We start from the raw sequence: 13383 nt of genomic DNA, 5'->3' as shown, positions 1-13383 counted from the left end.
ATACATTTTAATATAATAAAGTATCGTTATAGGAGCACAATAATGGGAGCATTAAGAAATGAAAGTTAAATATTATTCCCCGTAATCAGTTGAGAACAATTTTTCGACATTAACTCCAAAAAGAAAATACACCATATCATGGATAGCATATGTTGAATAAATGTTTTTATATAGGCAAGATGTTTGGATAAAACTTGGTTAACACCTGACTCAGTACCCAGACGGCACAGAAACCTCCCTATTTAATTCGTATGCAGATAGTATCCATTGACGAAAACGACGGAGCGGTAGTCAATGGATACTATCTGCATACGAATTAGATACGGAGGATTCTGTGCCATCTGTGGTCAGTTTAATAAATTTGCGAGCGACCGCTGCAATTTCATGAACACTCCGAGTGTATCATTTTGAAATATTGCAACAAAGATATTATATTAGGTGCCGTAGGCCGAGTGACGTGGAACCCATATAAAAAGGTGGAGATATAACAAGAAAGAATGTACTGTAGAGTGGGCGTAGGCAAGCATGAATTATAGAAATTATCTTTAGGTTTTTGGTAAAACGTTTAATGATAGGTACAACGTATCTCCAAGAAATAAATCTATAACATCTTCACCTTGAAACGAAAAGAGAACGAATTTGGACTTTGTGCTAAAATACGGATGGAAAATATTCCTCATCAAAATTTAATACTGTGATATCAACAGAAACCATCAAATGAGCAAATATCAGGCCGATCCGACAGTAGAAAGTGAGTTAGAAATTTGTTACAATATCCGGTCAATGAAACAGACAAGCAGACGACGCAGAACCAGCAAAAGCTAGTGAAAAGGAGTATTAAAAGTCTATGACTATTTTTGAGGGATGCTATACAGCTAAATTACAATTCCATCAGAGTAAAATTTAAGTTCACTTTTTTATGGAATGATATTTCGGTGAACCCTTTGGTTAAAATAGTTCGGAATTAGAGAATAACCACACCAATTTTATGAAAACGCAGCCGGTATCAATTTAAAAATGGGGATAACGAAGATAGATACCGTAAACCGAGCATCGCCGTGCCCATGGAAATAGGCGAGGGATTCGCGGCGAGTAAGGGTGTGATGAAGAGGGGGCGTAAATGGGGAGAAAGAGCGGTCCGACCCACTGGGAAGACGAGAGAGGGAGCTGAACCGCCGGGAGGTTTAAGGGCGGCGGCGGAGTAAGTGGAGTAAGGGAAGAAGGTCCACAAATGGGCCTCTCCATCACCGCAGCAGAGGAAAGAGACCCCAGCCCCCCCGTGCCCTGTCACTCCCCACCACTCCGCCGTAAATCAGGTGCTTTGAGATGCCAAATTGATATCGGCAGAGATTTCGGGCACGAAGGCCGCCGACCAGAGTGGCTGGTACTCGTCCCCGCCTCCTCACGGAATTCCGTGGACGGACGTTCATATCGTCCGGCGTTAATCCTCGACAGAGCAGCCCACCCCGCGCGATCCAAAGCCATATCACGCTCCCACACCTTCACCCTGAGAATCTCTCCTATTCTTGCATCGCCGAGCATCGAGTACCGTCAGCTCCATCTCTAGCTGGCCCGCATGTGCGGCCATTATTTTTTTTTTCGCCTAGGATTCCAATATCATCGGCGAAACCAATGGACGGCTAAACCATCACCCCGTTACGCCCAGGATATGTTTTTTGAAAATGACCCCGATTCAAAATCCATTCATGACTCATCATTTAACAAATATTTAAAGATATGTTTTTTTTATATCCCAAGCTTATTTCTGCCAGTAATTTCTACTTTAAATCAATTATTTTCTTCGCCTAGGATTCCAATATCAATGGCGAAACCAATGGGCGGCCAAACCATCACCCCGTTACGCCCAGAATATGTTTTTTTTATAACCCCGCTTCAAAATCCATTCATAACTCATCATTTTAACAAATGTATAAAGATGTGTTTTTTTTTAATATCTCAAACTTATTTCTGCCAGTAATCGGCGAAACCAATGGCCGATTAGACCATTACCCTAATATGGCCAGAATGGTTTATTGAAAGCGATGATCCTTCAAAATCCATTCATAACTCATCATTTTAACAAATAGGAAAAGATGTTATTAATATCATCGGCGAAACCAATGGAAGGCTAACTGCTCCCTTCCTCTCCTAATCTACATTTATAATTTACCCTGATGATTCACTGGGAAACGAAGACTTCCATGAAAGACAAAGTATAAGTAAAAAAATCGACAATTCTTGACCACGGTCCGTTACCGAGATTAGTAAATGTGCTAAAATAACATAATATGACTTGATGACACATACTACTAACCAGACTAGATGTTTTTTAAGAAAACGGTGTAGTTTTACTTAATCATTACATCCTAGCTGTATATCTTTTATCGTGTAAATTTGTCACTTTATAGTATGGAACGAGGTGGTTATTTTAAATTCGAGTACATATAAAGATTTTTGCATGAATACATTATCATTTCTGTAGAGTTTCGTAGCGGGAATCAAAATATGGATCCTAATGAAACATATTTAAATAACATCACTAAAATAAGGTCTCTCAAACTTTTACCACACTTCGAAACGTCCTCGTCAACTTAGTGACTTTCCGCATATAATGTCTCATAACTTAAAACACGACCATGGATTCACCACCTATTGCTTAAATCATGATTGATAGATTGACCGATTTCTCCAAGGAATTAATCAAAACAACCAAAACCCCATGCGGTTGAGTTTAAAACAATATTGCCAAGGTAATACTCAAAACTCATAAATATTAAAATGACTGTAAGAAGTAAAATTATTGCCAGTTTAACAAATCGTCACGTAATATTAACTTTTTTTCCTCTCCATTTGCAATTTATTTAAACACGTAACAATTGTCTGAGCACCCGAGAATACTAGAGAACACGCCATTTGTCCGCCAATATTTTTTTCATCAAAAGTAGTAGCGGATTTCAAATTTCAAGAAACCGCGACCCCATTTCCTTTTTACGCTTCCAGCTTCTATCGAGCGCGGTGGATTTTTAGAGTTAAGTCTGAAGCACGCTGCTGAAGTATTCCGGAAGAGATGTAAAAAAAAAGAAAAAAAAGATTTGAATAAATTGCGTGAGGCGCATATTCCTCGGTAACCCGAACACATTTCATGCGGCGCAAGCGCCAAGGATCACTGGGAGAGTATTTCTCTATCGATGGGCAAAGAGAATCGTGAAATTTTACGAGAACTCCAGCCGAGGGTGGCGGGACTTGACACTTCTAAACCTTTGAGCGAGCATAAAAATGTTACAGGGGGAGAGGAAGCGTTAAAGGCAATTTGAATGATATTGAGCACATATCATTTATATACATATATCCAATCATTTAAAATTTTGTTCGACCGAAGTTAAAAATTTCGTGTCGAAGCCGCCCAAACTAGAGATTATTTTTTTACTAATTCAAAAGTTGGTAAATCGAAAAAGGAATCCCCAGGGTCACTAGGTTAAAATTGATTTATTCTACCCATATACATACATAGTTTTCCGAAAGAAAATTAAATTTATATTTAAATTTTTTGAATGGAGGTGCATTTATTAGTGCTTCAAACGAATCAATGCGATAAAATACTCAGAAAATGGGTCAATTCTTAAAACGGAAACGAAAACATTATTGAAGGACCGCAACTATGATGAAATCGTCAAAGGTCAGGTAAGGGCCAACTATAACGCAACTATCACATCCAATTACAATTTCCTATTTCTAGCCCTCAGGGTTGATTGCAATCTGGCATATGAATTAGCGAAAACTCGATATTTGAATTCAGGCATATGCCAACGTAGAAAATCTTTTTCAAAAAATTTTTTTTCGGCATTAGCGAAAATATCCTGTATACTTCGAGTGATAACGCCACCATAGTCAATTACTATCTTCGACTCCTACAAGTTTTTCAGCAGTTTAACAACTGATACATAAATCACGTAAGAAAACGATTGACTAGGGACATTCCAGTTTAATACATGAATTCATTTGCTGATAACAACATAGAAAATCTTCCATCCGGCTATGTAATAAAATAAAAATAGGAATCGATGGAGGTCGCCGATGACAGTCATTACTGCTGAAGTATATCTGAAATTAAATTATTTTGCATGCAGCCAGAGTTATTCCAACTGTAAACTCAGAGCTTAATTCACATTAAACATCATTTGAGAGATGAGCAATTTCAACGCTAAGACCTACATAAGAATTGCTATGCTTTTCAGCATAAGGATCGATGTCAATTATCCCCATTTTTAAAACGATAAGCAATAAAATTTAACGGCGTGAACGGGAATTTTCCAATTCCCCTGTCACCCAAGGCGAGCATTTAATGTGTTCACAAAATACAAAAGCCCCGAAACCCAAAGCCGCTTTAAATCACAGGAGTAAACATTTTCGCGCTTAAAATTATAATTAAAACCTTTGTGATTAGCACGTGGTGTAAAACCGTATTGTATTCAAAGTAGCAAAGGTATTCAATGATTGATTTTAAAGTTCATCAATTTCCATTTTAAGCATACATAGGATGATTGATCTTTATTAATGGAGAGAATCATTAATATTTACACACTGGTTCATTACTCATAGAGCTGGAGTGGTAATTTAAAAACAGTAATACGTAGGTAGTTATTCACATGAAAATTGCTTGTAATAATAGCCTATAATATTTGGAAGATTCTCTTTGGAAAAAAAACTAAAAAAGAAGATTAGCATGCCGCAAGGGCGAGTGTTAGAAAAAACGGCTCATTCTCAGCGGTTTTAAGCTGTTTCAAATATATAAAAATAGACAGTTTGAAAAAACTGCCAAGAGTAAAAACGGAAACATTCTAAATCTCTTTAATCCTTTTTAACCAAGAGCTGCTTATGGGAGGCATTAAATTTTAAGAATTCTCATTTTAAAAATGTGAAAAATATCCACTCAATCATAATTGCTGTGGCAGCTACATATTTAGCCATTAAAATTTGCAGCATAAAAGAACACGTAGTTTAAATCTTTCCTGAAGAGAGCTGAAAATAATTTTTTGATGTTACTTAGAAACATTCTGTTTCAATTGTGCTGAACATATTTTTGTATTCTCTCCGTCAAATATTTAATAATCTATACGGTGTAATATTGTCACCACGCGAACATGAAGATACTACCAATGCAAAAACGTGGTTCTTTCTCATGGTTTTTACAAGAAATCAATTTCGCATTAAAAATAGTACTTTGGACTTTCATGGACTTCGTACGAAGACCATTTAGTTTGTACATGAGAAGTGAGTATGCGCCGACACCTGATTTGTCTTCATAGCATGCTAACCCTAATGCAGGGATGAAAGACGAAGACAGAAAGAATCTTAATGCCGGTAAAGCCAAAGTCGAGCATCGAGAACCCCGAGCATTTCTCGAGGCCTTTTCTGGAGAATGATTGCTGCGGAACTCTGACAGATCGCTCCCCTAGGAAGCCCGCTGAAAACCCAAATGCGGCTTTCCAGATTGTCATGGGGCAAAGAGACTACGAAAAACGTCCGGTGAGCAAAAAAAGTGCCATTACTCCGCCATGACATTCGACATTGGATGCCAAATAAGGCGTGGGCCCGGGAGAGATTTTTCCAAAGCCTTGTGTGATTTTTTTCCTGCTGCGATGTGAGCAGCGAGCGAGCGTGCGGCTATCCCTACGGGGTAAAAATTCTTCCCTCGCTACGGCTGCGACATGGGTGTTGCATAACATTCCGGATACAACGCATCGCGCGACTCGACACGATCCTTCACGCTTGGACACAAGAGGAACAATAAGGGCAGTGGCATGAGGAGGAGCAAGCAGCGTGTCGACTCGAAGTGGAAAGAAGAAGACATTGCGCACTACAAGTCGTGCGACACATCGCCCGCTCAACGACAGCGACATGAAAGAGGAAACGATTACGAAATAATGGCGATGGAAAAATTGTTACATCTGCCGTGGAGTCACTTCGAATGGTTTTTAGCCGTTTTGACATGGCTAAAAAATAATATTCCAAAGAAAATATGCTAACTGATTAACTAACTGTTTTACATAACACTTTTAGTGACGAAATGCATCATTATTAATGCAATTTTTATTATTGTGGCGGAATTATTTTCAATCGTAACTAAAACCACACCGAGTGTACTCCAGAGCTGCAGTAACTATTTAAATTTTATAAATTGAGTGCCTTTTGATGAAAAGCGTTTATTTCTCCAAGACAAAATGAAAATATGCATTACTTACATCAACAATAATATTTTTATACATGTATATATATTTATGCTTCTTTAGTGCTGCTTAAATCCTTATGTGCGTATATAAATATTTATACTCTCAGCGGATAATTTCTCAAATTTATTGCCTTCTTCAGAGCTGAGAAATAAAATAGACTAAAAATATGAGGAAACGAACCGCAGAGCATTTGAACGTTTTATTATTTAACAAGCGCTTATCAACGAGTAATTGTTATCAAATGCTAGGCTAGTAATTTCCGAAGGCTCAAGGCTAAATGTTTCCCCACGATTTACTTCATCAGCTCTGGAGAAGGTAAAAGTTTACCGATATTGCTGCTAAGAATTAAATGTATACAAATATTTGATAAAACTGAAGACTTGTAAAAAATATTTATAAAACTAAGAGGTCATGAGCTACGTTATTTTGATATGATTTACCTCAAATCCCAAGCAATAGTTACTGCAGCTCTATAGCGTACTCAATTTGGTTTACGTAGTGATTGAAAATATTTCCGCCACAAAATATAATTTTCATTAATCATAAAGCATTTGATAACGAAATTGTTTTTTAAAACAGTTGGACCATTTGAGACAAATATTTCACCTTAAATGTATTATAAACTTTGATAAAATAATACACATTCATAAAGAGCACTTAAATAAATACACGAATATAATATACAATGGCATAGCTTCGTTTTCTTTGGAAATAATGCCACTGATTAAAGCGCATTAAAATATACATTTCCAAAATAACTCATTATAATTTATTTTCTAAGAATTCATCATAATGCATCTTCTAAATCGTTCAGAAATTTGCATATGAGAAAGGTATGCTTGAAAAATGGACGCAACCTCCACCTCTGATGTGTTCATTCTGCACCTTGCTCATCGTCATCACTGATACATTGGAGTAAGGTGTTTAGCCATATATATCTCATATCTCTTTTTCAGGAAATCATATGTGTACCGCTTGATATTCATTGAGTTTCACCTGATGGTACAACAGAATTTATTGATCAATACTTCTACGCTGGGTGATTTGGGGATTCCAAAGCACTACTTCAGATTTTTTATGCAAAAACTTTGATTTTTATCAAGTACCGAGGTCAAATTCATGCTTAGCTACTTCAAAAACCTTAGTCCTATTTCTAATTTGGTTTCAATGGGCTACCGTGTCGCACTTTTTTAACATTCTGGACCACTGTGCCTCGCGTCGTTTTATACGAAGCTTTGACGGGCCTGAGGGCTAGAGTCATACCGCGCGAATCCATGGCAACGAACGAAATGACGTCATGAGCTAAGCGGACTTTATTCGCCGGCGGGTGAATTTCTGCTTTCAACGACAAAATTCTGAATTAAATTAGCTCTATCACTGTAATTGAAGTATTTAGCATAAATATTTTATACCTCTTCCAATTATTTACCGAATACAATTCTACCATGTTTATGGTATATTGATATATTGATATTATAAATGAAAAGTTATAATTCACTCATCTGACGAATAATAAGGTAGAATATTTAGGACAATATTCACTTCAGTGGACCTGAGGAAGCCAACTCGAACCTTGGCGATATATTTTCCAGGAAAATAGATAAACGCGGAAGGAAACCGGGAAGATTCATTGCCTACAGAATAGTTAGGACATACGCAACTCTTTCGAAATAACTAATATCTCAGAAAAAAAGAGTATATACGTACATGGCTTCATCTCTCTTAATTTTCAATAATATAAAATATCTGCGGTTACGAGGAATGTAATGCTAGGATATTTCCAGTTTTCAGGGTAATGGAGGTTTTTAACTTATGGAACGTCAGTCCCCGATCGATAATTTAACAAAATTTTAAATTCATTTAATATGCATGCATCCAAAAATGAGCTTAGGGAAAAATAAACAACATATTATCCTTGATCTGATAATGCTCAAACAACTTTATCAACAACAACAACTAATTATTACCTAATTATCTCATTGGCGACACGCTTCTATTAAATAAATTACGTAATACGATTGAAAGCGTAATCATACTTCAATATATAATCCTAACTAGCATTTGTGAAACAACAAAATTGTTTCAGTGAATTTAAAGCCTTTAAATTAAATTAATACGCAGGAAGAGCATTGGTTAATACAAATAAACTATGTGACCGAAAATTTGTGTTTTTGGTTTAAAAAATACCTACTACCTATCGATCGTATAAAAGAGACACTTAGTATTTTTTAAATTGAATCACAGTTTTTACTTACAATTTAAAATTAATTTCATCGTCAAAGGGGAAAAAACCTTTTTCAACCGATCCATTTACGACCGTTGGTAGTTCAAATACAAAATCAGTGAATTGCTTCACTATTAATGTCAAAAGACGAAAACTCACTGAATATTTTATACACAAAGCTGACACATGCTGGAAAATTTTCAAACTTTTTATTTCAATTTCCTTTACAATTTCAATTCTTTCATCCATTTCATTCTATTTTCTGCTGCTGATATGTAAGACGAATGATGATACCCATTCACTCAGACGCGTAATAAATATTTTCATCTCATCCACTCGCCCTTCTACTTGAAGCATGCTTCCAGAAACGGATAAAAGATGTGTAATTATCACCGTTCCTTCATGGATTTAATCAACCTCAAAACAGGTCAGCTCAGGCGTAAAAGGATGAGAGAACGGAGGTATTAGACAGAGCCAATGAGCGAGGGGTGAGTGCATTCTTTACGGAGAGCTTCCACGGACCACGCTAATTAACGCCTCTCCCGACAGACGGTTGGATGTTCTCGTCACATCATCCCACACTGCGCTAAAGTACGGTTTGGGTCAACCCCGCGCTCACAAACATACATCAGTCAGGATTGGAGAGCCGACCTTCCGTTTGCTTTAATGGATCAATCGAAGAAGCACTACACCGCTACCTTTTAATCAAGACTCTTCCCCCATTTATATACGTGGGCGTGATAGATATGTATAAAGATACGCGTCATCTTCAGTACATAGTACATAAACGGTTTATTTTTTCAGTGCTCCGCTCATTTTCCGAAATGAGAATGAGGAAATTTTAAGATCTCGAAACTCCACGCAAAGGGGAAAAATATGAAAACTCGTATCGGAAGACCTTTTGATAACTTCCGCCATGCCGTCAAACAAGAGTGAAAGAAAAAAGCGACCTTATTGAGACTACCAGGTATTGTATGCAAATTTTATCCCGCGTATAAGGCTCTAAAAAGGAAGCGATGCTTTTCAGAAACTGTACTTAGACATAATAAATGAAGATCATCTTAAATGAATTGAAAACAAATTAAAATATGAATAGAATACCGAATAAAGGGCGAATAAAGTAAATAGAATATGATTACAGAGACAAAAGGCATACAGATGACGGAATAAAAATAAATTATAGAGTAAATAAATAAATTTGGAATATGAAGAAAAGTTTAAATAAATCTAATAAGAGGTGTATTTTTCCATGATTATTTATATGGCCAAAAATCAATATAATTACGGGAAAATATTATGTATATTAATTAATCAAGCAAACACAAGTTTCAGTTTATAATTCCCCAATGATATTAAAGTAAGAATTTAAATTTAAAAGAGAAGAGACAGTCAGTTTTTCACGCGTATGGAACCAAATTCAGCTACCTTATATGAAGGAATGTACTGATTCTCTTCTTTGTAAAGAGCTCAATCCCCTCAATTCATAGAATTTTAAATCACAATATTAGTCGATTAATTTACGCAATATTTATTATTTTAATTTATCCTATCGAATTTTTAATGCCTTCCGAAAATTGAAAAACTACTTTTACTACGATTTCAAACAACTAGGCTTCACTCCAAAGAACACTTGTATTTTTATTTCACTGGATTCCAGGGATTTTCATATTATCAGTCGATTTATAAAAGCAATATTTTTCTATAAATGTATCCCTTCGAATGTCTACTGTCTTCAAATAAATTAAAAACTTACTTTCACTACAGTTCCAAACCATTGTAACAAGGCTCAAGTCCAATGGAAATTTGTTATTTTTTTCGAGTGATTCGGAGGTGGAATCTTTGCAGACGGGCAGAAAAAAAATGCCTAAAGGGCAGAGTGAACTTGAAAATTTGATCAATATCCTCCTCTAGCCTCCTGATGAACTTCGAACTTCGTCGAGTGCTAATTCTCCGAACAAGAAGCATCCAATTTAAAGGTATCCCATTCGTATCTTTTGCCACCCAATTCTTTTTCCCCCTCCAAGGCCGACGGAAAAATGAAAAGAAAGTGAGTGCTGTTTTAACTTTTGCAAGTGAATTCCCTTGTTAAGAACACCACACACCCACCCACGCAAGAGTTGGAAGGGACTCATTCAATTTACCCCCCGGGGCCGCGCGAAAATCCCCAGGGATTCCAGACGAGATCCGAGAGAGAACATTTCCGACTTTTCCCCACCTATTAAGCCAATATCCCTCCAGAAACTTGGCGAGAGTATTATTCTTCTTTTCCTCTCTGAAAATATCGTGTAATCTCTAAGCCAAAGGTTTAATTATAAATAGTGCTGAGAAGAAGAAGGAGAGTGTGCACCAAGTCGTGTAAACGCCTCGCCTAAATGACACGGAAGAAAGCTCTCAAAGAGAGGGTGGGAGACAGACATCTTAATTCCGAGACACTTCCCCCGGGAGGGGAGCGCATTAAGACCTAAACCACGGGGATGAAAAAGTCATCCCAAAAACAGCTCATTTGAAACTGCCTTCGGGCGTTAATATCGACAGGGGATTATGGGCGAGCCGTCCGCATCCAGCACCGGCTGTACACGAGGGCCCTGCTACGATGGGGGAAAGAAAATGAAATCGGTCGCGTGCGTAAGAAAAAAAAGGAAAGACCCCTGAACCCTGATTTTGGGGTTGGGGGAGAGGAACGAAAAATGATGCCCCCATCCTACCGACCCCATTATATTTATTCATCCTAGGGCAGGTATTAAACGCATTACGGCGCTTTAAAAGAAAAAAAAATGGAAGGAGAATGACGAAACGGAAGGAAGGAAGGAGGTTGGAGTTACGAGGGGGTGAAAGGGGAGACTTGAGGGAAAGACAAACAAAAGACCTTCCATTCGGGCGAATTTGAGACCGCGTTCACCCCCCCACCTTTGCATACCTTCCTCCTTTCCCTCCTTACCACCGGAAGATGAGAGGAGGCGGGGAATATGCGTCGCCGGTGAGGGTAAGAGGGAACAGGAGGAGAAGGGCGGGAATTAGGCGGAAGCACAGGCTTTCAGAGCAAGCGGACTTGATTGATGGCCGGGGGAGTGGCGAACGGGGGATGCGGGGGCGAAGGAAGAGGAGGAAGGGAGGGAGGCGAGAGAAAGAAAACGCAGAGAGAGAGGAAGGATTGAAAACGGAATAGATGGCCGAGGGAGGGTGGTGGTAATGGAGTAAACGGGCCTCGCGACCTTACTCCATCCGGACCTCGCAACACTGCCCACGGAGCCTAGCGATACCCCACATCTCTTCTTCCGCACCGGAAAAATTGAAAATCACCGCCACGTGATATAAACTATCGCCCCTTTCCTAAAGGAAAAAAAACATTTACCCTCGCACGCCTTCCCTACCCACTCTAACAACTCGCGCGGGCCCCTCACGCAAGTCGTAAAACACCTATCTTCCGCCAAGCTGGGAAAAAAACGAGAAAAGATTTTTTTTAAACCAACCCGTCCCATCCTTAAAAATTCTACACATTTTCCTCTCTCTCTCTCTCTCTCCTCACATAGCCATACACGTAGTGTGGGTGTACTTCCCCCTTTACTCCCCCTTGTACACCACCTTCCCACTCCACTCCTAATAAGTGCCCTCCCTTTCCTTCCCCCGCCCAACCACCCCTTCAGCCGGCTTCCGAACTTGCCCTCTCCCCCGACACACCACACCAAGCAATCCAGCCGCTCCGCCCCCCCCCCTCCGACTCCGGGGCCTTACTCTTTGCGCCTATATAGCGCCGGGGAGTGGGTCGACCGCCCGCCTCCGGGTCGATATATATGAGGAGAGGCGGAGGGGCAGGGGAGGCGGGCAAGAGAGAGACTTGGCAGTGGAGGAGGAGGCGGTGTGGCAGAGCGCGTAGGTAGGACTCAGGCCGAAGGGAGGAACAGATGGAGGAAGAGAGAGAGAGAAAGGGGGTTGGTTTGGTCCATGGGAGGAGAGAGATTAAAGGGAATGTGTGGATTGGCGGGGGGTGAGGGAGGGGAAGACGGTGCGGGGGGGTAAGGGGCGGGGGGGGGTTATGTGGGAGTGGAAAATGAGGAGGCGTGGAAAAAATTGTTTATATTTTTTCCTTTTAAAAAAAACGGCGAGGGTGGGGTAGGAGGTGGGTTGGTCAGGGCAATCGAGGAATAAGAGGTATAACGGGTAGAAGCGAAGGGAGGAGGAAGAAGGAAGGAACAGGACGGGAATTAGGTGAGAACGGAGAGAAATGGAGAGAAATAAGGGGAGTGAAGGAATCCAGATTCGTGGGGACACAGGTTCGCGTCTTTCTGGTGGCTTACAGTGGTCGTTCCGCGAGTTAGAAAGCGCAGAGGCTGCGTTGCGGCTGGAGCCTCCTCCGTAATTGGACCACGTGACCTGACCACACCCACCTATTTTACCTACGTAAATACTGCACCACAAATTATGAAGATTCCTTTCTCCAAGTGAACAGAGAAATTCATTGTTAGATACAATAGTGTCCACAAATGTAACGTAATTTAAAAGAAGCATAGTTGACTTTTTTGTCTCAAGGTCTTGCATCTTCAAAATGAGGATACTTGAATGCTTTGAAAATAAACTTAATTATTTAAGGTGTGTTAACCTAAGAGCTATTGAAGGCAGACTGTTGCGTGAAATCTACAGTGTAGGACCACGCGAAGAGAAAACTGTAGAGCAGAAATTATGACCAAAAGGGATCATAACACATGGCGACCATTCAAATATGAGTAAGAAATTCCTCCGCTATTCCACAACTTCCGTAATTATCCACACTTTTTGATAGAGTATATTTTATCAAATATTTATCTACTTAAGTCAGGATTATGATTTGCATAGCAAAGGTTATTAAAAGTATGAAAGAAAAAATACGTATTTTTAAAATGATTGGCATGTAGGAGAGCGTAGTGGATAGTTAAAACAATCTTCGGATTGATG

Source organism: Ischnura elegans, chromosome 3 (genome assembly GCF_921293095.1).
Source record: "Ischnura elegans chromosome 3, ioIscEleg1.1, whole genome shotgun sequence".
NCBI classification, from domain to species: Eukaryota; Metazoa; Arthropoda; class Insecta; order Odonata; family Coenagrionidae; genus Ischnura; species Ischnura elegans.
This window is presented reverse-complemented; position numbering follows the sequence as displayed.